This window comes from Phalangium opilio, unplaced genomic scaffold (genome assembly GCF_054372755.1).
Source record: "Phalangium opilio isolate 3A_F unplaced genomic scaffold, DU_Popi_V2 ptg000217l_1, whole genome shotgun sequence".
Taxonomy (NCBI): Eukaryota; Metazoa; Arthropoda; class Arachnida; order Opiliones; family Phalangiidae; genus Phalangium; species Phalangium opilio.
In genome coordinates this window covers 14,597,501-14,616,064 of record NW_028324218.1, presented here as the reverse complement: position 1 = coordinate 14,616,064, position 18,564 = coordinate 14,597,501, and the positions used below count along the sequence as shown (strand labels likewise).

The 18,564-nt window shown below is 43.4% G+C and overlaps 79 non-coding genes across 79 annotated transcripts; all 79 read right to left on the bottom strand.

Moving 5' to 3' along the window:
* Window positions 1-148: 148 nt before the first annotated feature.
* On the bottom strand, window positions 149-221 carry TRNAF-AAA (transfer RNA phenylalanine (anticodon AAA)). The gene has a single exon. It is a non-coding gene; the product is annotated as a tRNA-Phe (tRNA).
* A 381-nt stretch (window positions 222-602) lies between these two features.
* TRNAF-GAA (transfer RNA phenylalanine (anticodon GAA)) lies at window positions 603-675 on the bottom strand. Its single transcript has one exon. It is a non-coding gene; the product is annotated as a tRNA-Phe (tRNA).
* A 78-nt stretch (window positions 676-753) lies between these two features.
* TRNAF-GAA (transfer RNA phenylalanine (anticodon GAA)) lies at window positions 754-826 on the bottom strand. The gene has a single exon. It is a non-coding gene; the product is annotated as a tRNA-Phe (tRNA).
* Window positions 827-904: 78 nt separating this feature from the next.
* Window positions 905-977, bottom strand: TRNAF-GAA (transfer RNA phenylalanine (anticodon GAA)). Its single transcript has one exon. It is a non-coding gene; the product is annotated as a tRNA-Phe (tRNA).
* Window positions 978-1,055: 78 nt separating this feature from the next.
* On the bottom strand, window positions 1,056-1,128 carry TRNAF-GAA (transfer RNA phenylalanine (anticodon GAA)). Its single transcript has one exon. It is a non-coding gene; the product is annotated as a tRNA-Phe (tRNA).
* Window positions 1,129-1,206: 78 nt separating this feature from the next.
* On the bottom strand, window positions 1,207-1,279 carry TRNAF-GAA (transfer RNA phenylalanine (anticodon GAA)). The gene has a single exon. It is a non-coding gene; the product is annotated as a tRNA-Phe (tRNA).
* Window positions 1,280-1,658: 379 nt separating this feature from the next.
* TRNAF-GAA (transfer RNA phenylalanine (anticodon GAA)) lies at window positions 1,659-1,731 on the bottom strand. Its single transcript has one exon. It is a non-coding gene; the product is annotated as a tRNA-Phe (tRNA).
* A 78-nt stretch (window positions 1,732-1,809) lies between these two features.
* On the bottom strand, window positions 1,810-1,882 carry TRNAF-GAA (transfer RNA phenylalanine (anticodon GAA)). The gene has a single exon. It is a non-coding gene; the product is annotated as a tRNA-Phe (tRNA).
* A 78-nt stretch (window positions 1,883-1,960) lies between these two features.
* On the bottom strand, window positions 1,961-2,033 carry TRNAF-AAA (transfer RNA phenylalanine (anticodon AAA)). The gene has a single exon. It is a non-coding gene; the product is annotated as a tRNA-Phe (tRNA).
* A 78-nt stretch (window positions 2,034-2,111) lies between these two features.
* Window positions 2,112-2,184, bottom strand: TRNAF-GAA (transfer RNA phenylalanine (anticodon GAA)). Its single transcript has one exon. It is a non-coding gene; the product is annotated as a tRNA-Phe (tRNA).
* Window positions 2,185-2,413: 229 nt separating this feature from the next.
* Window positions 2,414-2,486, bottom strand: TRNAF-GAA (transfer RNA phenylalanine (anticodon GAA)). Its single transcript has one exon. It is a non-coding gene; the product is annotated as a tRNA-Phe (tRNA).
* Window positions 2,487-2,564: 78 nt separating this feature from the next.
* On the bottom strand, window positions 2,565-2,637 carry TRNAF-GAA (transfer RNA phenylalanine (anticodon GAA)). The gene has a single exon. It is a non-coding gene; the product is annotated as a tRNA-Phe (tRNA).
* Window positions 2,638-2,714: 77 nt separating this feature from the next.
* TRNAF-AAA (transfer RNA phenylalanine (anticodon AAA)) lies at window positions 2,715-2,787 on the bottom strand. Its single transcript has one exon. It is a non-coding gene; the product is annotated as a tRNA-Phe (tRNA).
* A 78-nt stretch (window positions 2,788-2,865) lies between these two features.
* TRNAF-GAA (transfer RNA phenylalanine (anticodon GAA)) lies at window positions 2,866-2,938 on the bottom strand. The gene has a single exon. It is a non-coding gene; the product is annotated as a tRNA-Phe (tRNA).
* Window positions 2,939-3,016: 78 nt separating this feature from the next.
* Window positions 3,017-3,089, bottom strand: TRNAF-AAA (transfer RNA phenylalanine (anticodon AAA)). The gene has a single exon. It is a non-coding gene; the product is annotated as a tRNA-Phe (tRNA).
* Window positions 3,090-3,319: 230 nt separating this feature from the next.
* Window positions 3,320-3,392, bottom strand: TRNAF-GAA (transfer RNA phenylalanine (anticodon GAA)). The gene has a single exon. It is a non-coding gene; the product is annotated as a tRNA-Phe (tRNA).
* A 78-nt stretch (window positions 3,393-3,470) lies between these two features.
* On the bottom strand, window positions 3,471-3,543 carry TRNAF-GAA (transfer RNA phenylalanine (anticodon GAA)). The gene has a single exon. It is a non-coding gene; the product is annotated as a tRNA-Phe (tRNA).
* Window positions 3,544-3,772: 229 nt separating this feature from the next.
* Window positions 3,773-3,845, bottom strand: TRNAF-GAA (transfer RNA phenylalanine (anticodon GAA)). The gene has a single exon. It is a non-coding gene; the product is annotated as a tRNA-Phe (tRNA).
* Window positions 3,846-3,923: 78 nt separating this feature from the next.
* TRNAF-AAA (transfer RNA phenylalanine (anticodon AAA)) lies at window positions 3,924-3,996 on the bottom strand. The gene has a single exon. It is a non-coding gene; the product is annotated as a tRNA-Phe (tRNA).
* Window positions 3,997-4,224: 228 nt separating this feature from the next.
* On the bottom strand, window positions 4,225-4,297 carry TRNAF-GAA (transfer RNA phenylalanine (anticodon GAA)). Its single transcript has one exon. It is a non-coding gene; the product is annotated as a tRNA-Phe (tRNA).
* A 78-nt stretch (window positions 4,298-4,375) lies between these two features.
* TRNAF-AAA (transfer RNA phenylalanine (anticodon AAA)) lies at window positions 4,376-4,448 on the bottom strand. Its single transcript has one exon. It is a non-coding gene; the product is annotated as a tRNA-Phe (tRNA).
* A 78-nt stretch (window positions 4,449-4,526) lies between these two features.
* On the bottom strand, window positions 4,527-4,599 carry TRNAF-GAA (transfer RNA phenylalanine (anticodon GAA)). The gene has a single exon. It is a non-coding gene; the product is annotated as a tRNA-Phe (tRNA).
* Window positions 4,600-4,828: 229 nt separating this feature from the next.
* Window positions 4,829-4,901, bottom strand: TRNAF-GAA (transfer RNA phenylalanine (anticodon GAA)). The gene has a single exon. It is a non-coding gene; the product is annotated as a tRNA-Phe (tRNA).
* A 78-nt stretch (window positions 4,902-4,979) lies between these two features.
* Window positions 4,980-5,052, bottom strand: TRNAF-GAA (transfer RNA phenylalanine (anticodon GAA)). Its single transcript has one exon. It is a non-coding gene; the product is annotated as a tRNA-Phe (tRNA).
* Window positions 5,053-5,130: 78 nt separating this feature from the next.
* TRNAF-AAA (transfer RNA phenylalanine (anticodon AAA)) lies at window positions 5,131-5,203 on the bottom strand. Its single transcript has one exon. It is a non-coding gene; the product is annotated as a tRNA-Phe (tRNA).
* A 78-nt stretch (window positions 5,204-5,281) lies between these two features.
* Window positions 5,282-5,354, bottom strand: TRNAF-GAA (transfer RNA phenylalanine (anticodon GAA)). Its single transcript has one exon. It is a non-coding gene; the product is annotated as a tRNA-Phe (tRNA).
* A 78-nt stretch (window positions 5,355-5,432) lies between these two features.
* TRNAF-AAA (transfer RNA phenylalanine (anticodon AAA)) lies at window positions 5,433-5,505 on the bottom strand. Its single transcript has one exon. It is a non-coding gene; the product is annotated as a tRNA-Phe (tRNA).
* A 230-nt stretch (window positions 5,506-5,735) lies between these two features.
* On the bottom strand, window positions 5,736-5,808 carry TRNAF-GAA (transfer RNA phenylalanine (anticodon GAA)). The gene has a single exon. It is a non-coding gene; the product is annotated as a tRNA-Phe (tRNA).
* A 78-nt stretch (window positions 5,809-5,886) lies between these two features.
* On the bottom strand, window positions 5,887-5,959 carry TRNAF-GAA (transfer RNA phenylalanine (anticodon GAA)). The gene has a single exon. It is a non-coding gene; the product is annotated as a tRNA-Phe (tRNA).
* A 380-nt stretch (window positions 5,960-6,339) lies between these two features.
* On the bottom strand, window positions 6,340-6,412 carry TRNAF-GAA (transfer RNA phenylalanine (anticodon GAA)). The gene has a single exon. It is a non-coding gene; the product is annotated as a tRNA-Phe (tRNA).
* Window positions 6,413-6,641: 229 nt separating this feature from the next.
* TRNAF-AAA (transfer RNA phenylalanine (anticodon AAA)) lies at window positions 6,642-6,714 on the bottom strand. The gene has a single exon. It is a non-coding gene; the product is annotated as a tRNA-Phe (tRNA).
* Window positions 6,715-6,944: 230 nt separating this feature from the next.
* On the bottom strand, window positions 6,945-7,017 carry TRNAF-GAA (transfer RNA phenylalanine (anticodon GAA)). Its single transcript has one exon. It is a non-coding gene; the product is annotated as a tRNA-Phe (tRNA).
* A 229-nt stretch (window positions 7,018-7,246) lies between these two features.
* On the bottom strand, window positions 7,247-7,319 carry TRNAF-AAA (transfer RNA phenylalanine (anticodon AAA)). The gene has a single exon. It is a non-coding gene; the product is annotated as a tRNA-Phe (tRNA).
* Window positions 7,320-7,700: 381 nt separating this feature from the next.
* On the bottom strand, window positions 7,701-7,773 carry TRNAF-GAA (transfer RNA phenylalanine (anticodon GAA)). Its single transcript has one exon. It is a non-coding gene; the product is annotated as a tRNA-Phe (tRNA).
* Window positions 7,774-7,851: 78 nt separating this feature from the next.
* Window positions 7,852-7,924, bottom strand: TRNAF-GAA (transfer RNA phenylalanine (anticodon GAA)). Its single transcript has one exon. It is a non-coding gene; the product is annotated as a tRNA-Phe (tRNA).
* A 78-nt stretch (window positions 7,925-8,002) lies between these two features.
* On the bottom strand, window positions 8,003-8,075 carry TRNAF-GAA (transfer RNA phenylalanine (anticodon GAA)). Its single transcript has one exon. It is a non-coding gene; the product is annotated as a tRNA-Phe (tRNA).
* Window positions 8,076-8,153: 78 nt separating this feature from the next.
* Window positions 8,154-8,226, bottom strand: TRNAF-GAA (transfer RNA phenylalanine (anticodon GAA)). Its single transcript has one exon. It is a non-coding gene; the product is annotated as a tRNA-Phe (tRNA).
* A 78-nt stretch (window positions 8,227-8,304) lies between these two features.
* TRNAF-GAA (transfer RNA phenylalanine (anticodon GAA)) lies at window positions 8,305-8,377 on the bottom strand. Its single transcript has one exon. It is a non-coding gene; the product is annotated as a tRNA-Phe (tRNA).
* A 379-nt stretch (window positions 8,378-8,756) lies between these two features.
* On the bottom strand, window positions 8,757-8,829 carry TRNAF-GAA (transfer RNA phenylalanine (anticodon GAA)). The gene has a single exon. It is a non-coding gene; the product is annotated as a tRNA-Phe (tRNA).
* Window positions 8,830-8,907: 78 nt separating this feature from the next.
* TRNAF-GAA (transfer RNA phenylalanine (anticodon GAA)) lies at window positions 8,908-8,980 on the bottom strand. Its single transcript has one exon. It is a non-coding gene; the product is annotated as a tRNA-Phe (tRNA).
* Window positions 8,981-9,058: 78 nt separating this feature from the next.
* TRNAF-AAA (transfer RNA phenylalanine (anticodon AAA)) lies at window positions 9,059-9,131 on the bottom strand. The gene has a single exon. It is a non-coding gene; the product is annotated as a tRNA-Phe (tRNA).
* A 78-nt stretch (window positions 9,132-9,209) lies between these two features.
* Window positions 9,210-9,282, bottom strand: TRNAF-GAA (transfer RNA phenylalanine (anticodon GAA)). The gene has a single exon. It is a non-coding gene; the product is annotated as a tRNA-Phe (tRNA).
* A 229-nt stretch (window positions 9,283-9,511) lies between these two features.
* Window positions 9,512-9,584, bottom strand: TRNAF-GAA (transfer RNA phenylalanine (anticodon GAA)). Its single transcript has one exon. It is a non-coding gene; the product is annotated as a tRNA-Phe (tRNA).
* Window positions 9,585-9,662: 78 nt separating this feature from the next.
* TRNAF-GAA (transfer RNA phenylalanine (anticodon GAA)) lies at window positions 9,663-9,735 on the bottom strand. Its single transcript has one exon. It is a non-coding gene; the product is annotated as a tRNA-Phe (tRNA).
* A 77-nt stretch (window positions 9,736-9,812) lies between these two features.
* On the bottom strand, window positions 9,813-9,885 carry TRNAF-AAA (transfer RNA phenylalanine (anticodon AAA)). Its single transcript has one exon. It is a non-coding gene; the product is annotated as a tRNA-Phe (tRNA).
* Window positions 9,886-9,963: 78 nt separating this feature from the next.
* TRNAF-GAA (transfer RNA phenylalanine (anticodon GAA)) lies at window positions 9,964-10,036 on the bottom strand. Its single transcript has one exon. It is a non-coding gene; the product is annotated as a tRNA-Phe (tRNA).
* A 78-nt stretch (window positions 10,037-10,114) lies between these two features.
* On the bottom strand, window positions 10,115-10,187 carry TRNAF-AAA (transfer RNA phenylalanine (anticodon AAA)). The gene has a single exon. It is a non-coding gene; the product is annotated as a tRNA-Phe (tRNA).
* A 230-nt stretch (window positions 10,188-10,417) lies between these two features.
* On the bottom strand, window positions 10,418-10,490 carry TRNAF-GAA (transfer RNA phenylalanine (anticodon GAA)). Its single transcript has one exon. It is a non-coding gene; the product is annotated as a tRNA-Phe (tRNA).
* Window positions 10,491-10,568: 78 nt separating this feature from the next.
* Window positions 10,569-10,641, bottom strand: TRNAF-GAA (transfer RNA phenylalanine (anticodon GAA)). Its single transcript has one exon. It is a non-coding gene; the product is annotated as a tRNA-Phe (tRNA).
* Window positions 10,642-10,870: 229 nt separating this feature from the next.
* On the bottom strand, window positions 10,871-10,943 carry TRNAF-GAA (transfer RNA phenylalanine (anticodon GAA)). The gene has a single exon. It is a non-coding gene; the product is annotated as a tRNA-Phe (tRNA).
* Window positions 10,944-11,021: 78 nt separating this feature from the next.
* On the bottom strand, window positions 11,022-11,094 carry TRNAF-AAA (transfer RNA phenylalanine (anticodon AAA)). The gene has a single exon. It is a non-coding gene; the product is annotated as a tRNA-Phe (tRNA).
* Window positions 11,095-11,322: 228 nt separating this feature from the next.
* On the bottom strand, window positions 11,323-11,395 carry TRNAF-GAA (transfer RNA phenylalanine (anticodon GAA)). Its single transcript has one exon. It is a non-coding gene; the product is annotated as a tRNA-Phe (tRNA).
* Window positions 11,396-11,473: 78 nt separating this feature from the next.
* Window positions 11,474-11,546, bottom strand: TRNAF-AAA (transfer RNA phenylalanine (anticodon AAA)). The gene has a single exon. It is a non-coding gene; the product is annotated as a tRNA-Phe (tRNA).
* Window positions 11,547-11,624: 78 nt separating this feature from the next.
* Window positions 11,625-11,697, bottom strand: TRNAF-GAA (transfer RNA phenylalanine (anticodon GAA)). Its single transcript has one exon. It is a non-coding gene; the product is annotated as a tRNA-Phe (tRNA).
* Window positions 11,698-11,926: 229 nt separating this feature from the next.
* TRNAF-GAA (transfer RNA phenylalanine (anticodon GAA)) lies at window positions 11,927-11,999 on the bottom strand. The gene has a single exon. It is a non-coding gene; the product is annotated as a tRNA-Phe (tRNA).
* A 78-nt stretch (window positions 12,000-12,077) lies between these two features.
* TRNAF-GAA (transfer RNA phenylalanine (anticodon GAA)) lies at window positions 12,078-12,150 on the bottom strand. The gene has a single exon. It is a non-coding gene; the product is annotated as a tRNA-Phe (tRNA).
* A 78-nt stretch (window positions 12,151-12,228) lies between these two features.
* On the bottom strand, window positions 12,229-12,301 carry TRNAF-AAA (transfer RNA phenylalanine (anticodon AAA)). The gene has a single exon. It is a non-coding gene; the product is annotated as a tRNA-Phe (tRNA).
* A 78-nt stretch (window positions 12,302-12,379) lies between these two features.
* TRNAF-GAA (transfer RNA phenylalanine (anticodon GAA)) lies at window positions 12,380-12,452 on the bottom strand. Its single transcript has one exon. It is a non-coding gene; the product is annotated as a tRNA-Phe (tRNA).
* A 78-nt stretch (window positions 12,453-12,530) lies between these two features.
* Window positions 12,531-12,603, bottom strand: TRNAF-AAA (transfer RNA phenylalanine (anticodon AAA)). The gene has a single exon. It is a non-coding gene; the product is annotated as a tRNA-Phe (tRNA).
* Window positions 12,604-12,833: 230 nt separating this feature from the next.
* Window positions 12,834-12,906, bottom strand: TRNAF-GAA (transfer RNA phenylalanine (anticodon GAA)). Its single transcript has one exon. It is a non-coding gene; the product is annotated as a tRNA-Phe (tRNA).
* Window positions 12,907-12,984: 78 nt separating this feature from the next.
* On the bottom strand, window positions 12,985-13,057 carry TRNAF-GAA (transfer RNA phenylalanine (anticodon GAA)). The gene has a single exon. It is a non-coding gene; the product is annotated as a tRNA-Phe (tRNA).
* Window positions 13,058-13,437: 380 nt separating this feature from the next.
* Window positions 13,438-13,510, bottom strand: TRNAF-AAA (transfer RNA phenylalanine (anticodon AAA)). The gene has a single exon. It is a non-coding gene; the product is annotated as a tRNA-Phe (tRNA).
* A 531-nt stretch (window positions 13,511-14,041) lies between these two features.
* TRNAF-GAA (transfer RNA phenylalanine (anticodon GAA)) lies at window positions 14,042-14,114 on the bottom strand. Its single transcript has one exon. It is a non-coding gene; the product is annotated as a tRNA-Phe (tRNA).
* Window positions 14,115-14,343: 229 nt separating this feature from the next.
* Window positions 14,344-14,416, bottom strand: TRNAF-GAA (transfer RNA phenylalanine (anticodon GAA)). The gene has a single exon. It is a non-coding gene; the product is annotated as a tRNA-Phe (tRNA).
* Window positions 14,417-14,794: 378 nt separating this feature from the next.
* On the bottom strand, window positions 14,795-14,867 carry TRNAF-GAA (transfer RNA phenylalanine (anticodon GAA)). The gene has a single exon. It is a non-coding gene; the product is annotated as a tRNA-Phe (tRNA).
* A 78-nt stretch (window positions 14,868-14,945) lies between these two features.
* On the bottom strand, window positions 14,946-15,018 carry TRNAF-GAA (transfer RNA phenylalanine (anticodon GAA)). The gene has a single exon. It is a non-coding gene; the product is annotated as a tRNA-Phe (tRNA).
* A 78-nt stretch (window positions 15,019-15,096) lies between these two features.
* TRNAF-GAA (transfer RNA phenylalanine (anticodon GAA)) lies at window positions 15,097-15,169 on the bottom strand. The gene has a single exon. It is a non-coding gene; the product is annotated as a tRNA-Phe (tRNA).
* Window positions 15,170-15,247: 78 nt separating this feature from the next.
* On the bottom strand, window positions 15,248-15,320 carry TRNAF-AAA (transfer RNA phenylalanine (anticodon AAA)). The gene has a single exon. It is a non-coding gene; the product is annotated as a tRNA-Phe (tRNA).
* A 230-nt stretch (window positions 15,321-15,550) lies between these two features.
* TRNAF-GAA (transfer RNA phenylalanine (anticodon GAA)) lies at window positions 15,551-15,623 on the bottom strand. The gene has a single exon. It is a non-coding gene; the product is annotated as a tRNA-Phe (tRNA).
* A 229-nt stretch (window positions 15,624-15,852) lies between these two features.
* On the bottom strand, window positions 15,853-15,925 carry TRNAF-AAA (transfer RNA phenylalanine (anticodon AAA)). The gene has a single exon. It is a non-coding gene; the product is annotated as a tRNA-Phe (tRNA).
* Window positions 15,926-16,003: 78 nt separating this feature from the next.
* Window positions 16,004-16,076, bottom strand: TRNAF-GAA (transfer RNA phenylalanine (anticodon GAA)). The gene has a single exon. It is a non-coding gene; the product is annotated as a tRNA-Phe (tRNA).
* Window positions 16,077-16,454: 378 nt separating this feature from the next.
* TRNAF-GAA (transfer RNA phenylalanine (anticodon GAA)) lies at window positions 16,455-16,527 on the bottom strand. Its single transcript has one exon. It is a non-coding gene; the product is annotated as a tRNA-Phe (tRNA).
* A 78-nt stretch (window positions 16,528-16,605) lies between these two features.
* On the bottom strand, window positions 16,606-16,678 carry TRNAF-GAA (transfer RNA phenylalanine (anticodon GAA)). Its single transcript has one exon. It is a non-coding gene; the product is annotated as a tRNA-Phe (tRNA).
* A 78-nt stretch (window positions 16,679-16,756) lies between these two features.
* On the bottom strand, window positions 16,757-16,829 carry TRNAF-GAA (transfer RNA phenylalanine (anticodon GAA)). The gene has a single exon. It is a non-coding gene; the product is annotated as a tRNA-Phe (tRNA).
* Window positions 16,830-16,907: 78 nt separating this feature from the next.
* On the bottom strand, window positions 16,908-16,980 carry TRNAF-AAA (transfer RNA phenylalanine (anticodon AAA)). Its single transcript has one exon. It is a non-coding gene; the product is annotated as a tRNA-Phe (tRNA).
* A 230-nt stretch (window positions 16,981-17,210) lies between these two features.
* TRNAF-GAA (transfer RNA phenylalanine (anticodon GAA)) lies at window positions 17,211-17,283 on the bottom strand. The gene has a single exon. It is a non-coding gene; the product is annotated as a tRNA-Phe (tRNA).
* Window positions 17,284-17,512: 229 nt separating this feature from the next.
* TRNAF-AAA (transfer RNA phenylalanine (anticodon AAA)) lies at window positions 17,513-17,585 on the bottom strand. The gene has a single exon. It is a non-coding gene; the product is annotated as a tRNA-Phe (tRNA).
* Window positions 17,586-17,815: 230 nt separating this feature from the next.
* TRNAF-GAA (transfer RNA phenylalanine (anticodon GAA)) lies at window positions 17,816-17,888 on the bottom strand. The gene has a single exon. It is a non-coding gene; the product is annotated as a tRNA-Phe (tRNA).
* A 229-nt stretch (window positions 17,889-18,117) lies between these two features.
* TRNAF-AAA (transfer RNA phenylalanine (anticodon AAA)) lies at window positions 18,118-18,190 on the bottom strand. Its single transcript has one exon. It is a non-coding gene; the product is annotated as a tRNA-Phe (tRNA).
* Window positions 18,191-18,564: the final 374 nt, after the last annotated feature.

The window sequence follows — 18,564 nt, the reverse complement described above, 5'->3', positions numbered from 1 at the left end:
CGAAACCCGGGATCGAACCAAAGACCTTTAGATCTTCAGTCTAACGCTCTCCCAACTGAGCTATTTCGGCTCACATTCAAGCAGCTAGGGAATTTTTCCTGAAGCAAATAATTTACTTTAAGATATACTATCCAAGAAGATTTCATATTGCCGAAACCTGGGATCAAACCAGGGACCTTTAGATCTTTAGTCTAACGCTCTTCCAACTGAGCTATTTCGGCTCTTGTTCAAGCAGCTAGGGAATTTTTCCTGAAGAAAATAATTTACTTTAAGAGACACGATCCAAACACTTCTGCTGTTGCCGAAACCCGGGATCGAACCAGGGACCCTTTAGATCTTCAGTCTAACGCTCTCCCAACTAAGCCATTTCGGCTCTTTTTCAAGTAACCAGGGACACTTTCCTTGGGAAAGCAGTTTACTTTAATGTACACGACCCAAAAAGCTTTCATGTTGCCGAAACCCGGGATCGAACGATGGACCTGTAGATCTTCAGTCTAACGCTCTCCCAACTGAGCTATTTCGGCTCACATTCAAGCAGCTAGGGAATTTTTCCTGAAGCAAGTAATTTACTTTAAGATACACGACCCAAAAAGCTCTCGTGTTGCCGAAACCCGGGATCGAACCATGGACCTTTAGATCTTCAGTCTAACGCTCTCCCAACTGAGCTATTTCGGCTCACATTCAAGCAGCTAGGGAATTTTTCCTGAAGCAAATAATTTACTTTAAGATATACTATCCAAAAAGTTTTCATATTGCCGAAACCTGGGATCAAACCAGGGACCTTTAGATCTTCAGTCTAACGCTCTCCCAACTGAGCTATTTCGGCTCTCATTCATGCAACCAGGTAAACTTTCCTGAAGCAAATAATTTACTTTAAGATACTCGACCCAAAAAGCTCTCGTGATGCCGAAACCCGGGATCGAACCAGGGACCTTTAGATCTTCAGTCTAACGCTCTCCCAACTGAGCTATTTCGGCTCATATTCAAGCAGCTAGGGAATTTTTCCTGAAGAAAGTAATTTACCTTAAGGTACACGACCCAAAAAGCTCTCGTGTTGCCGAAACCCGGGATCGAACCAGGGACCTTTAGATCTTCAGTCTAACGCTCTCCCAACTGAGCTATTTCGGCTCATATTCAAGCAGCTAGGGAATTTTTCCTGAAGCAAATAATTTAATTTAAGATAGACGACCCAAAAAGCTCTCGTGTTGCCGAAACCCGGGATCGAACCAGGGACCTTTAGATCTTCAGTCTAACGCTCTCCCAACTGAGCTATTTCGGCTCACATTCAAGCAGCTAGGGAATTTTTCCGGAAGCAAATAATTTACTTTAAGATACACGACCCAAAAAGCTCTCGTATTTCCGAAACCCGGGATCGAACCAGGGACCTTTAGATCTTCAGTCTAACGCTCTCCCAACTGAGCTTTTCGGCTCTTATTCATGCGACCAGGTAAACTTTCCTCAAGCAAATAATTTACTTTAAGATACTCGACCCAAAAAGCTCTCGTGATGCCGAAACCCGGGATCGAACCAGCGACCTTTAGATCTTCAGTCTAACGCTCTCCCAACTGAGCTATTTCGGCTCATATTCAAGCAGCTAGGGAATTTTTCCTGAAGAAAGTAATTTACCTTAAGGTACACGACCCAAAAAGCTCTCGTGTTGCCGAAACCCGGGATCGAACCAGGGACCTTTAGATCTTCAGTCTAACGCTCTCCCAACTGAGCTATTTCGGCTCATATTCAAGCAGCTAGGGAATTTTTCCTGAAGCAAGTAATTTACTTTAAGATACACGACCCAAAAAGCTCCCGTGTTGCCGAAACCCGGGATCGAACCAGGGACCTTTAGATCTTCAGTCTAACGCTCTCCCAACTGAGCTATTTCGGCTCACATTCAAGCAGCTAGGGAATTTTTCCTGAAGCAAATAATTTACTTTAAGATATACTATCCAAAAAGATTTCATATTGCCGAAACCTGGGATCAAACCAGGGACCTTTAGATCTTTAGTCTAACGCTCTTCCAACTGAGCTATTTCGGCTCTTGTTCAAGCAGCTATCGAATTTTTCCTGAAGCAAGTAATTTACTTTAAGATACACGACCCAAAAAGCTCTCGTGTTGCCGAAACCCGGGATCGAACCATGGACCTTTAGATCTTCAGTCTAACGCTCTCCCAACTGAGCTATTTCGGCTCACATTCAAGCAGCTAGGGAATTTTTCCTGAAGAAAATAATTTACCTTAAGGTACACGACCCAAAAAGCTCTCGTGTTGCCGAAACCCGGGATCGAACCAAAGACCTTGAGATCTTCAGTCTAACGCTCTCCCAACTGAGCTATTTCGGCTCATATTCAAGCAGCTAGGGAATTTTTCCTGAAGCAAGTAATTTACTTTAAGATACACGACCCAAAAAGCTCTCGTGTTGCCGAAACCCGGGATCGAACCAGGGACCTTTAGATCTTCAGTCTAACGCTCTCCCAACTGAGCTATTTCGGCTCTTTTTTATGTAACCAGGGACACTTTCCTTGGGAAAGCAGTTTACTTTAATGTACACGACCCAAAAAGCTTTCATGTTGCCGAAATCCGGGATCGAACCAGGGACCTTTAGATCTTCAGTCTAACGCTCTCCCAACTGAGCTATTTCGGCTCAATTCAAGCAGCTAGGGAATTTTTCCTGAAGCAAATAATTTACTTTAAGATATACTATCCAAAAAGATTTCATATTGCCGAAACCTGGGATCAAACCAGGGACCTTTAGATCTTTAGTCTAACGCTCTTCCAACTGAGCTATTTCGGCTCTTGTTCAAGCAGCTATCGAATGTTTCCTGAAGCAAGTAATTTACTTTAAGATACACGACCCAAAAAGCTCTCGTGTTGCCGAAACCCGGGATCGAACCATGGACCTTTAGATCTTCAGTCTAACGCTCTCCCAACTGAGCTATTTCGGCTCACATTCAAGCAGCTAGGGAATTTTTCCTGAAGCAAATAATTTACTTTAAGATATACTATCCAAAAAGATTTCATATTGCCGAAACCTGGGATCAAACCAGGGACCTTTAGATCTTTAGTCTAACGCTCTTCCAACTGAGCTATTTCGGCTCTTGTTCAAGCAGCTAGGGAATTTTTCCTGAAGAAAATAATTTACTTTAAGAGACACGATCCAAACACTTCTGCTGTTGCCGAAACCCGGGATCGAACCAGGGACCCTTTAGATCTTCAGTCTAACGCTCTCCCAACTAAGCCATTTCGGCTCTTTTTCATGTAACCAGGGACACTTTCCTTGGGAAAGCAGTTTACTTTAATGTACACGACCCAAAAAGCTTTCATGTTGCCGAAACCCGGGATCGAACCAGGGACCTTTAGATCTTCAGTCTAACGCTCTCCCAACTGAGCTATTTCGGCTCTTTTTTATGTAACCAGGGACACTTTCCTTGGGAAAGCAGTTTACTTTAATGTACACGACCCAAAAAGCTTTCATGTTGCCGAAATCCGGGATCGAACCAGGGACCTTTAGATCTTCAGTCTAACGCTCTACCAACTGAGCTATTTCGGCTCACATTCAAGCAGCTAGGGAATTTTTCAGGAAGCAAATAATTTACTTTAAGACACACGACCCAAGAAGCTCTCGTATTTCCGAAATCCGGGATCGAACCAGGGACCTTTAGATCTTCAGTCTAACGCTCTCCCAACTGAGCTATTTCGGCTCATATTCAAGCAGCTAGGGAATTTTTCCTGAAGCAAGTAATTTACTTTAAGATACACGACCCAAAAAACTCCCGTGTTGCCGAAACCCGGCATCGAACCAGGGACCTTTAGATCTTCAGTCTAACGCTCTCCCAACTGAGCTATTTCGGCTCACATTCAAGCAGCTAGGGAATTTTTCCTGAAGCAAATAATTTACTTTAAGATATACTATCCAAAAAGATTTCATATTGCCGAAACCTGGGATCAAACCAGGGACCTTTAGATCTTTAGTCTAACGCTCTTCCAACTGAGCTATTTCGGCTCTTGTTCAAGCAGCTATCGAATGTTTCCTGAAGCAAGTAATTTACTTTAAGATACACGACCCAAAAAGCTCTCGTGTTGCCGAAACCCGGGATCGAACCAGGGACCTTTAGATCTTCAGTCTAACGCTCTCCCAACTGAGCTTTTCGGCTCTTATTCATGCGACCAGGTAAACTTTCCTGAAGCAAATAATTTACTTTAAGATACTCGACCCAAAAAGCTCTCGTGATGCCGAAATCCGGGATCGAACCAGGGACCTTTAGATCTTCAGTCTAACGCTCTCCCAACTGAGCTATTTCGGCTCACATTCAAGCAGCTAGGGAATTTTTCCTGAAGCAAATAATTTACTTTAAGATATACTATCCAAAAAGATTTCATATTGCCGAAACCTGGGATCAAACCAGGGACCTTTAGATCTTTAGTCTAACGCTCTTCCAACTGAGCTATTTCGGCTCTTGTTCAAGCAGCTATCGAATTTTTCCTGAAGCAAGTAATTTACTTTAAGATACACGACCCAAAAAGCTCTCGTGTTGCCGAAACCCGGGATCGAACCATGGACCTTTAGATCTTCAGTCTAACGCTCTCCCAACTGAGCTATTTCGGCTCACATTCAAGCAGCTAGGGAATTTTTCCTGAAGAAAATAATTTACCTTAAGGTACACGACCCAAAAAGCTCTCGTGTTGCCGAAACCCGGGATCGAACCAAAGACCTTGAGATCTTCAGTCTAACGCTCTCCCAACTGAGCTATTTCGGCTCATATTCAAGCAGCTAGGGAATTTTTCCTGAAGCAAGTAATTTACTTTAAGATACACGACCCAAAAAGCTCTCGTGTTGCCGAAACCCGGGATCGAACCAGGGACCTTTAGATCTTCAGTCTAACGCTCTCCCAACTGAGCTATTTCGGCTCTTTTTTATGTAACCAGGGACACTTTCCTTGGGAAAGCAGTTTACTTTAATGTACACGACCCAAAAAGCTTTCATGTTGCCGAAATCCGGGATCGAACCAGGGACCTTTAGATCTTCAGTCTAACGCTCTCCCAACTGAGCTATTTCGGCTCACATTCAAGCAGCTAGGGAATTTTTCCTGAAGCAAATAATTTACTTTAAGATATACTATCCAAAAAGATTTCATATTGCCGAAACCTGGGATCAAACCAGGGACCTTTAGATCTTTAGTCTAACGCTCTTCCAACTGAGCTATTTCGGCTCTTGTTCAAGCAGCTATCGAATGTTTCCTGAAGCAAGTAATTTACTTTAAGATACACGACCCAAAAAGCTCTCGTGTTGCCGAAACCCGGGATCGAACCATGGACCTTTAGATCTTCAGTCTAACGCTCTCCCAACTGAGCTATTTCGGCTCACATTCAAGCAGCTAGGGAATTTTTCCTGAAGCAAATAATTTACTTTAAGATATACTATCCAAAAAGATTTCATATTGCCGAAACCTGGGATCAAACCAGGGACCTTTAGATCTTTAGTCTAACGCTCTTCCAACTGAGCTATTTCGGCTCTTGTTCAAGCAGCTAGGGAATTTTTCCTGAAGAAAATAATTTACTTTAAGAGACACGATCCAAACACTTCTGCTGTTGCCGAAACCCGGGATCGAACCAGGGACCCTTTAGATCTTCAGTCTAACGCTCTCCCAACTAAGCCATTTCGGCTCTTTTTCATGTAACCAGGGACACTTTCCTTGGGAAAGCAGTTTACTTTAATGTACACGACCCAAAAAGCTTTCATGTTGCCGAAACCCGGGATCGAACCAGGGACCTTTAGATCTTCAGTCTAACGCTCTCCCAACTGAGCTATTTCGGCTCTTTTTTATGTAACCAGGGACACTTTCCTTGGGAAAGCAGTTTACTTTAATGTACACGACCCAAAAAGCTTTCATGTTGCCGAAATCCGGGATCGAACCAGGGACCTTTAGATCTTCAGTCTAACGCTCTCCCAACTGAGCTATTTCGGCTCACATTCAAGCAGCTAGGGAATTTTTCAGGAAGCAAATAATTTACTTTAAGACACACGACCCAAGAAGCTCTCGTATTTCCGAAACCCGGGATCGAACCAGGGACCTTTAGATCTTCAGTCTAACGCTCTCCCAACTGAGCTATTTCGGCTCTCATTCATGCAACCAGGTAAACTTTCCTGAAGCAAATAATTTACTTTAAGATACTCGACCCAAAAAGCTCTCGTGATGCCGAAACCCGGGATCGAACAAGGGACCTTTAGATCTTCAGTCTAACGCTCTCCCAACTGAGCTATTTCGGCTCATATTCAAGCAGCTAGGGAATTTTTCCTGAAGAAAGTAATTTACCTTAAGGTACACGACCCAAAAAGCTCTCGTGTTGCCGAAACCCGGGATCGAACCAGGGACCTTTAGATCTTCAGTCTAACGCTCTCCCAACTGAGCTATTTCGGCTCATATTCAAGCAGCTAGAGAATTTTTCCTGAAGCAAGTAATTTACTTTAAGATACACGACCCAAAAAGCTCTCGTATTGCCGAAACCCGGGATCGAACCAGGGACCTTTAGATATTCAGTCTAACGCTCTCCCAATTGAGCTATTTCGGCTCACATTCAAGCAGCTAGGGAATTTTTCCTGAAGCAAATAATTTACTTTAAGATATACTATCCAAAAAGATTTCATATTGCCGAAACCTGGGATCAAACCAGGGACCTTTAGATCTTTAGTCTAACGCTCTTCCAACTGAGCTATTTCGGCTCTTGTTCAAGCAGCTATCGAATTTTTCCTGAAGCAAGTAATTTACTTTAAGATACACGACCCAAAAAGCTCTCGTGTTGCCGAAACCCGGGATCGAACCAGGGACCCTTTAGATCTTCAGTCTAACGCTCTCCCAACTAAGCCATTTCGGCTCTTTTTCATGTAACCAGGGACACTTTCCTTGGGAAAGCAGTTTACTTTAATGTACACGACCCAAAAAGCTTTCATGTTGCCGAAACCCGGGATCGAACCAGGGACCTTTAGATCTTCAGTCTAACGCTCTCCCAACTGAGCTATTTCGGCTCACATTCAAGCAGCTAGGGAATTTTTCCTGAAGAAAATAATTTACCTTAAGGTACACGACCCAAAAAGCTCTCGTGTTTCCGAAACCCGGGATCGAACCAAAGACCTTTAGATCTTCAGTCTAACGCTCTCCCAACTGAGCTATTTCGGCTCACATTCAAGCAGCTAGGGAATTTTTCCTGAAGCAAATAATTTACTTTAAGATATACTATCCAAGAAGATTTCATATTGCCGAAACCTGGGATCAAACCAGGGACCTTTAGATCTTTAGTCTAACGCTCTTCCAACTGAGCTATTTCGGCTCTTGTTCAAGCAGCTAGGGAATTTTTCCTGAAGAAAATAATTTACTTTAAGAGACACGATCCAAACACTTCTGCTGTTGCCGAAACCCGGGATCGAACCAGGGACCCTTTAGATCTTCAGTCTAACGCTCTCCCAACTAAGCCATTTCGGCTCTTTTTCAAGTAACCAGGGACACTTTCCTTGGGAAAGCAGTTTACTTTAATGTACACGACCCAAAAAGCTTTCATGTTGCCGAAACCCGGGATCGAACGATGGACCTGTAGATCTTCAGTCTAACGCTCTCCCAACTGAGCTATTTCGGCTCACATTCAAGCAGCTAGGGAATTTTTCCTGAAGCAAGTAATTTACTTTAAGATACACGACCCAAAAAGCTCTCGTGTTGCCGAAACCCGGGATCGAACCATGGACCTTTAGATCTTCAGTCTAACGCTCTCCCAACTGAGCTATTTCGGCTCACATTCAAGCAGCTAGGGAATTTTTCCTGAAGCAAATAATTTACTTTAAGATATACTATCCAAAAAGTTTTCATATTGCCGAAACCTGGGATCAAACCAGGGACCTTTAGATCTTCAGTCTAACGCTCTCCCAACTGAGCTATTTCGGCTCTCATTCATGCAACCAGGTAAACTTTCCTGAAGCAAATAATTTACTTTAAGATACTCGACCCAAAAAGCTCTCGTGATGCCGAAACCCGGGATCGAACCAGGGACCTTTAGATCTTCAGTCTAACGCTCTCCCAACTGAGCTATTTCGGCTCATATTCAAGCAGCTAGGGAATTTTTCCTGAAGAAAGTAATTTACCTTAAGGTACACGACCCAAAAAGCTCTCGTGTTGCCGAAACCCGGGATCGAACCAGGGACCTTTAGATCTTCAGTCTAACGCTCTCCCAACTGAGCTATTTCGGCTCATATTCAAGCAGCTAGGGAATTTTTCCTGAAGCAAATAATTTAATTTAAGATAGACGACCCAAAAAGCTCTCGTGTTGCCGAAACCCGGGATCGAACCAGGGACCTTTAGATCTTCAGTCTAACGCTCTCCCAACTGAGCTATTTCGGCTCACATTCAAGCAGCTAGGGAATTTTTCCGGAAGCAAATAATTTACTTTAAGATACACGACCCAAAAAGCTCTCGTATTTCCGAAACCCGGGATCGAACCAGGGACCTTTAGATCTTCAGTCTAACGCTCTCCCAACTGAGCTTTTCGGCTCTTATTCATGCGACCAGGTAAACTTTCCTCAAGCAAATAATTTACTTTAAGATACTCGACCCAAAAAGCTCTCGTGATGCCGAAACCCGGGATCGAACCAGCGACCTTTAGATCTTCAGTCTAACGCTCTCCCAACTGAGCTATTTCGGCTCATATTCAAGCAGCTAGGGAATTTTTCCTGAAGAAAGTAATTTACCTTAAGGTACACGACCCAAAAAGCTCTCGTGTTGCCGAAACCCGGGATCGAACCAGGGACCTTTAGATCTTCAGTCTAACGCTCTCCCAACTGAGCTATTTCGGCTCATATTCAAGCAGCTAGGGAATTTTTCCTGAAGCAAGTAATTTACTTTAAGATACACGACCCAAAAAGCTCCCGTGTTGCCGAAACCCGGGATCGAACCAGGGACCTTTAGATCTTCAGTCTAACGCTCTCCCAACTGAGCTATTTCGGCTCACATTCAAGCAGCTAGGGAATTTTTCCTGAAGCAAATAATTTACTTTAAGATATACTATCCAAAAAGATTTCATATTGCCGAAACCTGGGATCAAACCAGGGACCTTTAGATCTTTAGTCTAACGCTCTTCCAACTGAGCTATTTCGGCTCTTGTTCAAGCAGCTATCGAATTTTTCCTGAAGCAAGTAATTTACTTTAAGATACACGACCCAAAAAGCTCTCGTGTTGCCGAAACCCGGGATCGAACCATGGACCTTTAGATCTTCAGTCTAACGCTCTCCCAACTGAGCTATTTCGGCTCACATTCAAGCAGCTAGGGAATTTTTCCTGAAGAAAATAATTTACCTTAAGGTACACGACCCAAAAAGCTCTCGTGTTGCCGAAACCCGGGATCGAACCAAAGACCTTGAGATCTTCAGTCTAACGCTCTCCCAACTGAGCTATTTCGGCTCATATTCAAGCAGCTAGGGAATTTTTCCTGAAGCAAGTAATTTACTTTAAGATACACGACCCAAAAAGCTCTCGTGTTGCCGAAACCCGGGATCGAACCAGGGACCTTTAGATCTTCAGTCTAACGCTCTCCCAACTGAGCTATTTCGGCTCTTTTTTATGTAACCAGGGACACTTTCCTTGGGAAAGCAGTTTACTTTAATGTACACGACCCAAAAAGCTTTCATGTTGCCGAAATCCGGGATCGAACCAGGGACCTTTAGATCTTCAGTCTAACGCTCTCCCAACTGAGCTATTTCGGCTCAATTCAAGCAGCTAGGGAATTTTTCCTGAAGCAAATAATTTACTTTAAGATATACTATCCAAAAAGATTTCATATTGCCGAAACCTGGGATCAAACCAGGGACCTTTAGATCTTTAGTCTAACGCTCTTCCAACTGAGCTATTTCGGCTCTTGTTCAAGCAGCTATCGAATGTTTCCTGAAGCAAGTAATTTACTTTAAGATACACGACCCAAAAAGCTCTCGTGTTGCCGAAACCCGGGATCGAACCATGGACCTTTAGATCTTCAGTCTAACGCTCTCCCAACTGAGCTATTTCGGCTCACATTCAAGCAGCTAGGGAATTTTTCCTGAAGCAAATAATTTACTTTAAGATATACTATCCAAAAAGATTTCATATTGCCGAAACCTGGGATCAAACCAGGGACCTTTAGATCTTTAGTCTAACGCTCTTCCAACTGAGCTATTTCGGCTCTTGTTCAAGCAGCTAGGGAATTTTTCCTGAAGAAAATAATTTACTTTAAGAGACACGATCCAAACACTTCTGCTGTTGCCGAAACCCGGGATCGAACCAGGGACCCTTTAGATCTTCAGTCTAACGCTCTCCCAACTAAGCCATTTCGGCTCTTTTTCATGTAACCAGGGACACTTTCCTTGGGAAAGCAGTTTACTTTAATGTACACGACCCAAAAAGCTTTCATGTTGCCGAAACCCGGGATCGAACCAGGGACCTTTAGATCTTCAGTCTAACGCTCTCCCAACTGAGCTATTTCGGCTCTTTTTTATGTAACCAGGGACACTTTCCTTGGGAAAGCAGTTTACTTTAATGTACACGACCCAAAAAGCTTTCATGTTGCCGAAATCCGGGATCGAACCAGGGACCTTTAGATCTTCAGTCTAACGCTCTACCAACTGAGCTATTTCGGCTCACATTCAAGCAGCTAGGGAATTTTTCAGGAAGCAAATAATTTACTTTAAGACACACGACCCAAGAAGCTCTCGTATTTCCGAAATCCGGGATCGAACCAGGGACCTTTAGATCTTCAGTCTAACGCTCTCCCAACTGAGCTATTTCGGCTCATATTCAAGCAGCTAGGGAATTTTTCCTGAAGCAAGTAATTTACTTTAAGATACACGACCCAAAAAACTCCCGTGTTGCCGAAACCCGGCATCGAACCAGGGACCTTTAGATCTTCAGTCTAACGCTCTCCCAACTGAGCTATTTCGGCTCACATTCAAGCAGCTAGGGAATTTTTCCTGAAGCAAATAATTTACTTTAAGATATACTATCCAAAAAGATTTCATATTGCCGAAACCTGGGATCAAACCAGGGACCTTTAGATCTTTAGTCTAACGCTCTTCCAACTGAGCTATTTCGGCTCTTGTTCAAGCAGCTATCGAATGTTTCCTGAAGCAAGTAATTTACTTTAAGATACACGACCCAAAAAGCTCTCGTGTTGCCGAAACCCGGGATCGAACCAGGGACCTTTAGATCTTCAGTCTAACGCTCTCCCAACTGAGCTTTTCGGCTCTTATTCATGCGACCAGGTAAACTTTCCTGAAGCAAATAATTTACTTTAAGATACTCGACCCAAAAAGCTCTCGTGATGCCGAAATCCGGGATCGAACCAGGGACCTTTAGATCTTCAGTCTAACGCTCTCCCAACTGAGCTATTTCGGCTCACATTCAAGCAGCTAGGGAATTTTTCCTGAAGCAAATAATTTACTTTAAGATATACTATCCAAAAAGATTTCATATTGCCGAAACCTGGGATCAAACCAGGGACCTTTAGATCTTTAGTCTAACGCTCTTCCAACTGAGCTATTTCGGCTCTTGTTCAAGCAGCTATCGAATTTTTCCTGAAGCAAGTAATTTACTTTAAGATACACGACCCAAAAAGCTCTCGTGTTGCCGAAACCCGGGATCGAACCATGGACCTTTAGATCTTCAGTCTAACGCTCTCCCAACTGAGCTATTTCGGCTCACATTCAAGCAGCTAGGGAATTTTTCCTGAAGAAAATAATTTACCTTAAGGTACACGACCCAAAAAGCTCTCGTGTTGCCGAAACCCGGGATCGAACCAAAGACCTTGAGATCTTCAGTCTAACGCTCTCCCAACTGAGCTATTTCGGCTCATATTCAAGCAGCTAGGGAATTTTTCCTGAAGCAAGTAATTTACTTTAAGATACACGACCCAAAAAGCTCTCGTGTTGCCGAAACCCGGGATCGAACCAGGGACCTTTAGATCTTCAGTCTAACGCTCTCCCAACTGAGCTATTTCGGCTCTTTTTTATGTAACCAGGGACACTTTCCTTGGGAAAGCAGTTTACTTTAATGTACACGACCCAAAAAGCTTTCATGTTGCCGAAATCCGGGATCGAACCAGGGACCTTTAGATCTTCAGTCTAACGCTCTCCCAACTGAGCTATTTCGGCTCACATTCAAGCAGCTAGGGAATTTTTCCTGAAGCAAATAATTTACTTTAAGATATACTATCCAAAAAGATTTCATATTGCCGAAACCTGGGATCAAACCAGGGACCTTTAGATCTTTAGTCTAACGCTCTTCCAACTGAGCTATTTCGGCTCTTGTTCAAGCAGCTATCGAATGTTTCCTGAAGCAAGTAATTTACTTTAAGATACACGACCCAAAAAGCTCTCGTGTTGCCGAAACCCGGGATCGAACCATGGACCTTTAGATCTTCAGTCTAACGCTCTCCCAACTGAGCTATTTCGGCTCACATTCAAGCAGCTAGGGAATTTTTCCTGAAGCAAATAATTTACTTTAAGATATACTATCCAAAAAGATTTCATATTGCCGAAACCTGGGATCAAACCAGGGACCTTTAGATCTTTAGTCTAACGCTCTTCCAACTGAGCTATTTCGGCTCTTGTTCAAGCAGCTAGGGAATTTTTCCTGAAGAAAATAATTTACTTTAAGAGACACGATCCAAACACTTCTGCTGTTGCCGAAACCCGGGATCGAACCAGGGACCCTTTAGATCTTCAGTCTAACGCTCTCCCAACTAAGCCATTTCGGCTCTTTTTCATGTAACCAGGGACACTTTCCTTGGGAAAGCAGTTTACTTTAATGTACACGACCCAAAAAGCTTTCATGTTGCCGAAACCCGGGATCGAACCAGGGACCTTTAGATCTTCAGTCTAACGCTCTCCCAACTGAGCTATTTCGGCTCTTTTTTATGTAACCAGGGACACTTTCCTTGGGAAAGCAGTTTACTTTAATGTACACGACCCAAAAAGCTTTCATGTTGCCGAAATCCGGGATCGAACCAGGGACCTTTAGATCTTCAGTCTAACGCTCTCCCAACTGAGCTATTTCGGCTCACATTCAAGCAGCTAGGGAATTTTTCAGGAAGCAAATAATTTACTTTAAGACACACGACCCAAGAAGCTCTCGTATTTCCGAAACCCGGGATCGAACCAGGGACCTTTAGATCTTCAGTCTAACGCTCTCCCAACTGAGCTATTTCGGCTCTCATTCATGCAACCAGGTAAACTTTCCTGAAGCAAATAATTTACTTTAAGATACTCGACCCAAAAAGCTCTCGTGATGCCGAAACCCGGGATCGAACAAGGGACCTTTAGATCTTCAGTCTAACGCTCTCCCAACTGAGCTATTTCGGCTCATATTCAAGCAGCTAGGGAATTTTTCCTGAAGCAAATAATTTACTTTAAGATATACTATCCAAAAAGATTTCATATTGCCGAAACCTGGGATCAAACCAGGGACCTTTAGATCTTTAGTCTAACGCTCTTCCAACTGAGCTATTTCGGCTCTTGTTCAAGCAGCTATCGAATGTTTCCTGAAGCAAGTAATTTACTTTAAGATACACGACCCAAAAAGCTCTCGTGTTGCCGAAACCCGGGATCGAACCAGGGACCTTTAGATCTTCAGTCTAACGCTCTCCCAACTGAGCTTTTCGGCTGTTATTCATGCGACCAGGTAAACTTTCCTGAAGCAAATAATTTACTTTAAGATACTCGACCCAAAAAGCTCTCGTGATGCCGAAATCCGGGATCGAACCAGGGACCTTTAGATCTTCAGTCTAACGCTCTCCCAACTGAGCTATTTCAGCTCATATTCAAGCAGCTAGGGAATTTTTCCTGAAGAAAGTAATTTACCTTAAGGTACACGACCCAAAAAGCTCTCGTGTTGCCAAAACCCGGGATCGAACCAGGGACCCTTTAGATCTTCAGTCTAACGCTCTCCCAACTAAGCCATTTCGGCTCTTTTTCATGTAACCAGGGACACTTTCCTTTGGAAAGCAGTTTACTTTAATGTACACGACCCACAAAGCTTTCATGTTGCCGAAACCCGGGATCGAACCAGGGACCTTTAGATCTTCAGTCTAACGCTCTCCCAACTGAGCTATTTCGGCTCACATTCAAGCAGCTAGGGAATTTTTCCTGAAGAAAATAATTTACCTTAAGGTACACGACCCAAAAAGATCTCGTGTTGCCGAAACCCGGGATCGAACCAAAGACCTTTAGATCTTCAGTCTAACGCTCTCCCAACTGAGCTATTTCGGCTCATATTCAAGCAGCTAGGGAATTTTTCCTGAAGCAAGTAATTTACTTTAAGATACACGACCCAAAAAGCTCTCGTGTTGCCGAAACCCGGGATCGAACCAGGGACCTTTAGATCTTCAGTCTAACGCTCTCCCAACTGAGCTATTTCGGCTCTTTTTCATGTAACCAGGGACATTTTCCTTGGGAAAGCAGTTTACTTTAATGTACACGACCCAAAAAGCTTTCATGTTGCCGAAATCCGGGATCGAACCAAGGACCTTTAGATCTTCAGTCTAACGCTCTCCCAACTGAGCTATTTCGGCTCACATTCAAGCAGATAGGGAATTTTTCCGGAAGCAAATAATTTACTTTAAGATACACGACCCAAAAAGCTCTCGTATTTCCGAAACCCGGGATCGAACCAGGGACCTTCAGATCTTCAGTCTAACGCTCTCCCAACTGAGCTTTTCGGCTCTTATTCATGCGACCAGGTAAACTTTCCTAAGCAAATAATTTACTTTAAGATACTCGACCCAAAAAGCTCTCGTGATGCCGAAACCCGGGATCGAACCAGGGACCTTTAGATCTTCAGTCTAACGCTCTCCCAACTGAGCTATTTCGGCTCATATTCAAGCAGCTAGGGAATTTTTCCTGAAGAAAGTAATTTACCTTAAGGTACACGACCCAAAAAGCTCTCGTGTTGCCGAAACCCGGGATCGAACCAGGGACCTTTAGATCTTCAGTCTAACGCTCTCCCAACTGAGCTATTTCGGCTCATATTCAAGCAGCTAGAGAATTTTTCCTGAAGCAAGTAATTTACTTTAAGATACACGGCCCAAAAAGCTCTCGTGTTGCCGAAACCCGGGATCGAACCAGGGACCTTTAGATCTTCAGTCTAACGCTCTCCCAACTGAGCTATTTCGGCTCACATTCAAGCAGCTAGGGAATTTTTCCTGAAGCAAATAATTTACTTTAAGATATACTATCCAAAAAGATTTCATATTGCCGAAACCTGGGATCAAACCAGGGACCTTTAGATCTTTAGTCTAACGCTCTTCCAACTGAGCTATTTCGGCTCTTGTTCAAGCAGCTAGGGAATTTTTCCTGAAGAAAATAATTTACTTTAAGAGACACGATCCAAACAATTCTGCTGTTGCCGAAACCCGGGATCGAACCAGGGACCCTTTAGATCTTCAGTCTAACGCTCTCCCAACTAAGCCATTTCGGCTCTTTTTCATGTAACCAGGGACACTTTCCTTGGGAAAGCAGTTTACTTTAATGTACACGACCCAAAAAGCTTTCATGTTGCCGAAACCCGGGATCGAACCAGGGCCCTTTAGATCTTCAGTCTAACGCTCTCCCAACTGAGCTATTTCGGCTCACATTCAAGCAGCTAGGGAATTTTTCCTGAAGAAAATAATTTACCTTAAGGTACACGACCCAAAAAGCTCTCGTGTTGCCGAAACCCGGGATCGAACCAAAGACCTTTAGATCTTCAATCTAACGCTCTCCCAACTGAGCTATTTCGGCTCACATTCAAGCAGCTAGGGAATTTTTCCTGAAGCAAATAATTTACTTTAAGATATACTATCCAAAAAGATTTCATATTGCCGAAACCTGGGATCAAACCAGGGACCTTTAGATCTTTAGTCTAACGCTCTTCCAACTGAGCTATTTCGGCTCATATTCAAGCAGCTAGGGAATTTTTCCTGAAGCAAGTAATTTACTTTAAGATACACGACCCAAAAAGCTCTCGTGTTGCCGAAACCCGGGATCGAACCAGGGACCTTTAGATCTTCAGTCTAACGCTCTCCCAACTGAGCTATTTCGGCTCTTTTTCATGTAACCAGGGACATTTTCCTTGGGAAAGCAGTTTACTTTAATGTACACGACCCAAAAAGCTTTCATGTTGCCGAAATCCGGGATCGAACCAAGGACCTTTAGATCTTCAGTCTAACGCTCTCCCAACTGAGCTATTTCGGCTCACATTCAAGCAGATAGGGAATTTTTCCGGAAGCAAATAATTTACTTTAAGATACACGACCCAAAAAGCTCTCGTATTTCCGAAACCCGGGATCGAACCAGGGACCTTCAGATCTTCAGTCTAACGCTCTCCCAACTGAGCTTTTCGGCTCTTATTCATGCGACCAGGTAAACTTTCCTAAGCAAATAATTTACTTTAAGATACTCGACCCAAAAAGCTCTCGTGATGCCGAAACCCGGGATCGAACCAGGGACCTTTAGATCTTCAGTCTAACGCTCTCCCAACTGAGCTATTTCGGCTCATATTCAAGCAGCTAGGGAATTTTTCCTGAAGAAAGTAATTTACCTTAAGGTACACGACCCAAAAAGCTCTCGTGTTGCCGAAACCCGGGATCGAACCAGGGACCTTTAGATCTTCAGTCTAACGCTCTCCCAACTGAGCTATTTCGGCTCATATTCAAGCAGCTAGAGAATTTTTCCTGAAGCAAGTAATTTACTTTAAGATACACGGCCCAAAAAGCTCTCGTGTTGCCGAAACCCGGGATCGAACCAGGGACCTTTAGATCTTCAGTCTAACGCTCTCCCAACTGAGCTATTTCGGCTCATATTCACGCAGCTAGGGAATTTTTCCTGAAGCAAATAATTTACTTTAAGATATACTATCCAAAAAGATTTCATATTGCCGAAACCTGGGATCAAACCAGGGACCTTTAGATCTTTAGTCTAACGCTCTTCCAACTGAGCTATTTCGGCTCTTGTTCAAGCAGCTAGGGAATTTTTCCTGAAAAAAATAATTTACTTTAAGAGACACGATCCAAACACTTCTGCTGTTGCCGAAACCCGGGATCGAACCAGGGACCCTTTAGATCTTCAGTCTAACGCTCTCCCAACTAAGCCATTTCGGCTCTTTTTCATGTAACCAGGGACACTTTCCTTGGGAAAGCAGTTTACTTTAATGTACACGACCCAAAAAGCTTTCATGTTGCCGAAACCCGGGATCGAACCAGGGCCCTTTAGATCTTCAGTCTAACGCTCTCCCAACTGAGCTATTTCGGCTCACATTCAAGCAGCTAGGGAATTTTTCCTGAAGAAAATAATTTACCTTAAGGTACACGACCCAAAAAGCTCTCGTGTTGCCGAAACCCGGGATCGAACCAAAGACCTTTAGATCTTCAGTCTAACGCTCTCCCAACTGAGCTATTTCGGCTCACATTCAAGCAGCTAGGGAATTTTTCCTGAAGCAAATAATTTACTTTAAGATATACTATCCAAAAAGATTTCATATTGCCGAAACCTGGGATCAAACCAGGGACCTTTAGATCTTTAGTCTAACGCTCTTCCAACTGAGCTATTTCGGCTCTTGTTCAAGCAGCTAGGGAATTTTTCCTGAAGAAAATAATTTACTTTAAGAGACACGATCCAAACACTTCTGCTGTTGCCGAAACCCGGGATCGAACCAGGGACCCTTTAGATCTTCAGTCTAACGCTCTCCCAACTAAGCCATTTCGGCTCTTTTTCATGTAACCAGGGACACTTTCCTCGGGAAAGCAGTTTACTTTAATGTACACGACCCAAAAAGCTGTCATGTTGCCGAAACCCGGGATCGAACCAGGGACCTTTAGATCTTCAGTCTAACGCTCTCCCAACTGAGCTATTTCGGCTCACATTCAAGCAGCTAGGGAATTTTTCCTGAAGAAAATAATTTACCTTAAGGTACACGACCCAAAAAGCTCTCGTGTTGCCGAAACCCGGGATCGAACCAAAGACCTTTAGATCTTCAGTCTAACGTTCTCCCAACTGAGCTATTTCGGCTCAAATTCAAGCAGCTAGGGAATTTTTCCTGAAGCAAATAATTTACTTTAAGATATACTATCCAAAAAGATTTCATATTGCCGAAACCTGGGATCAAACCAGGGACCTTTAGATCTTTAGTCTAACGCTCTTCCAACTGAGCTATTTCGGCTCTTGTTCAAGCAGCTAGGGAATTTTTCCTGAAGAAAATAATTTACTTTAAGAGACACGATCCAAACACTTCTGCTGTTGCCGAAACCCGGGATCGAACCAGGGACCCTTTAGATCTTCAGTCTAACGCTCTCCCAACTAAGCCATTTCGGCTCTTTTTCAAGTAACCAGGGACACTTTCCTTGGGAAAGCAGTTTACTTTAATGTACACGACCCAAAAAGCTTTCATGTTGCCGAAACCCGGGATCGAACGAGGGACCTTTAGATCTTCAGTCTAACGCTCTCCCAACTGAGCTATTTCGGCTCACATTCAAGAAGCTAGGGAATTTTTCCTGAAGCAAGTAATTTACTTTAAGATACACGACCCAAAAAGCT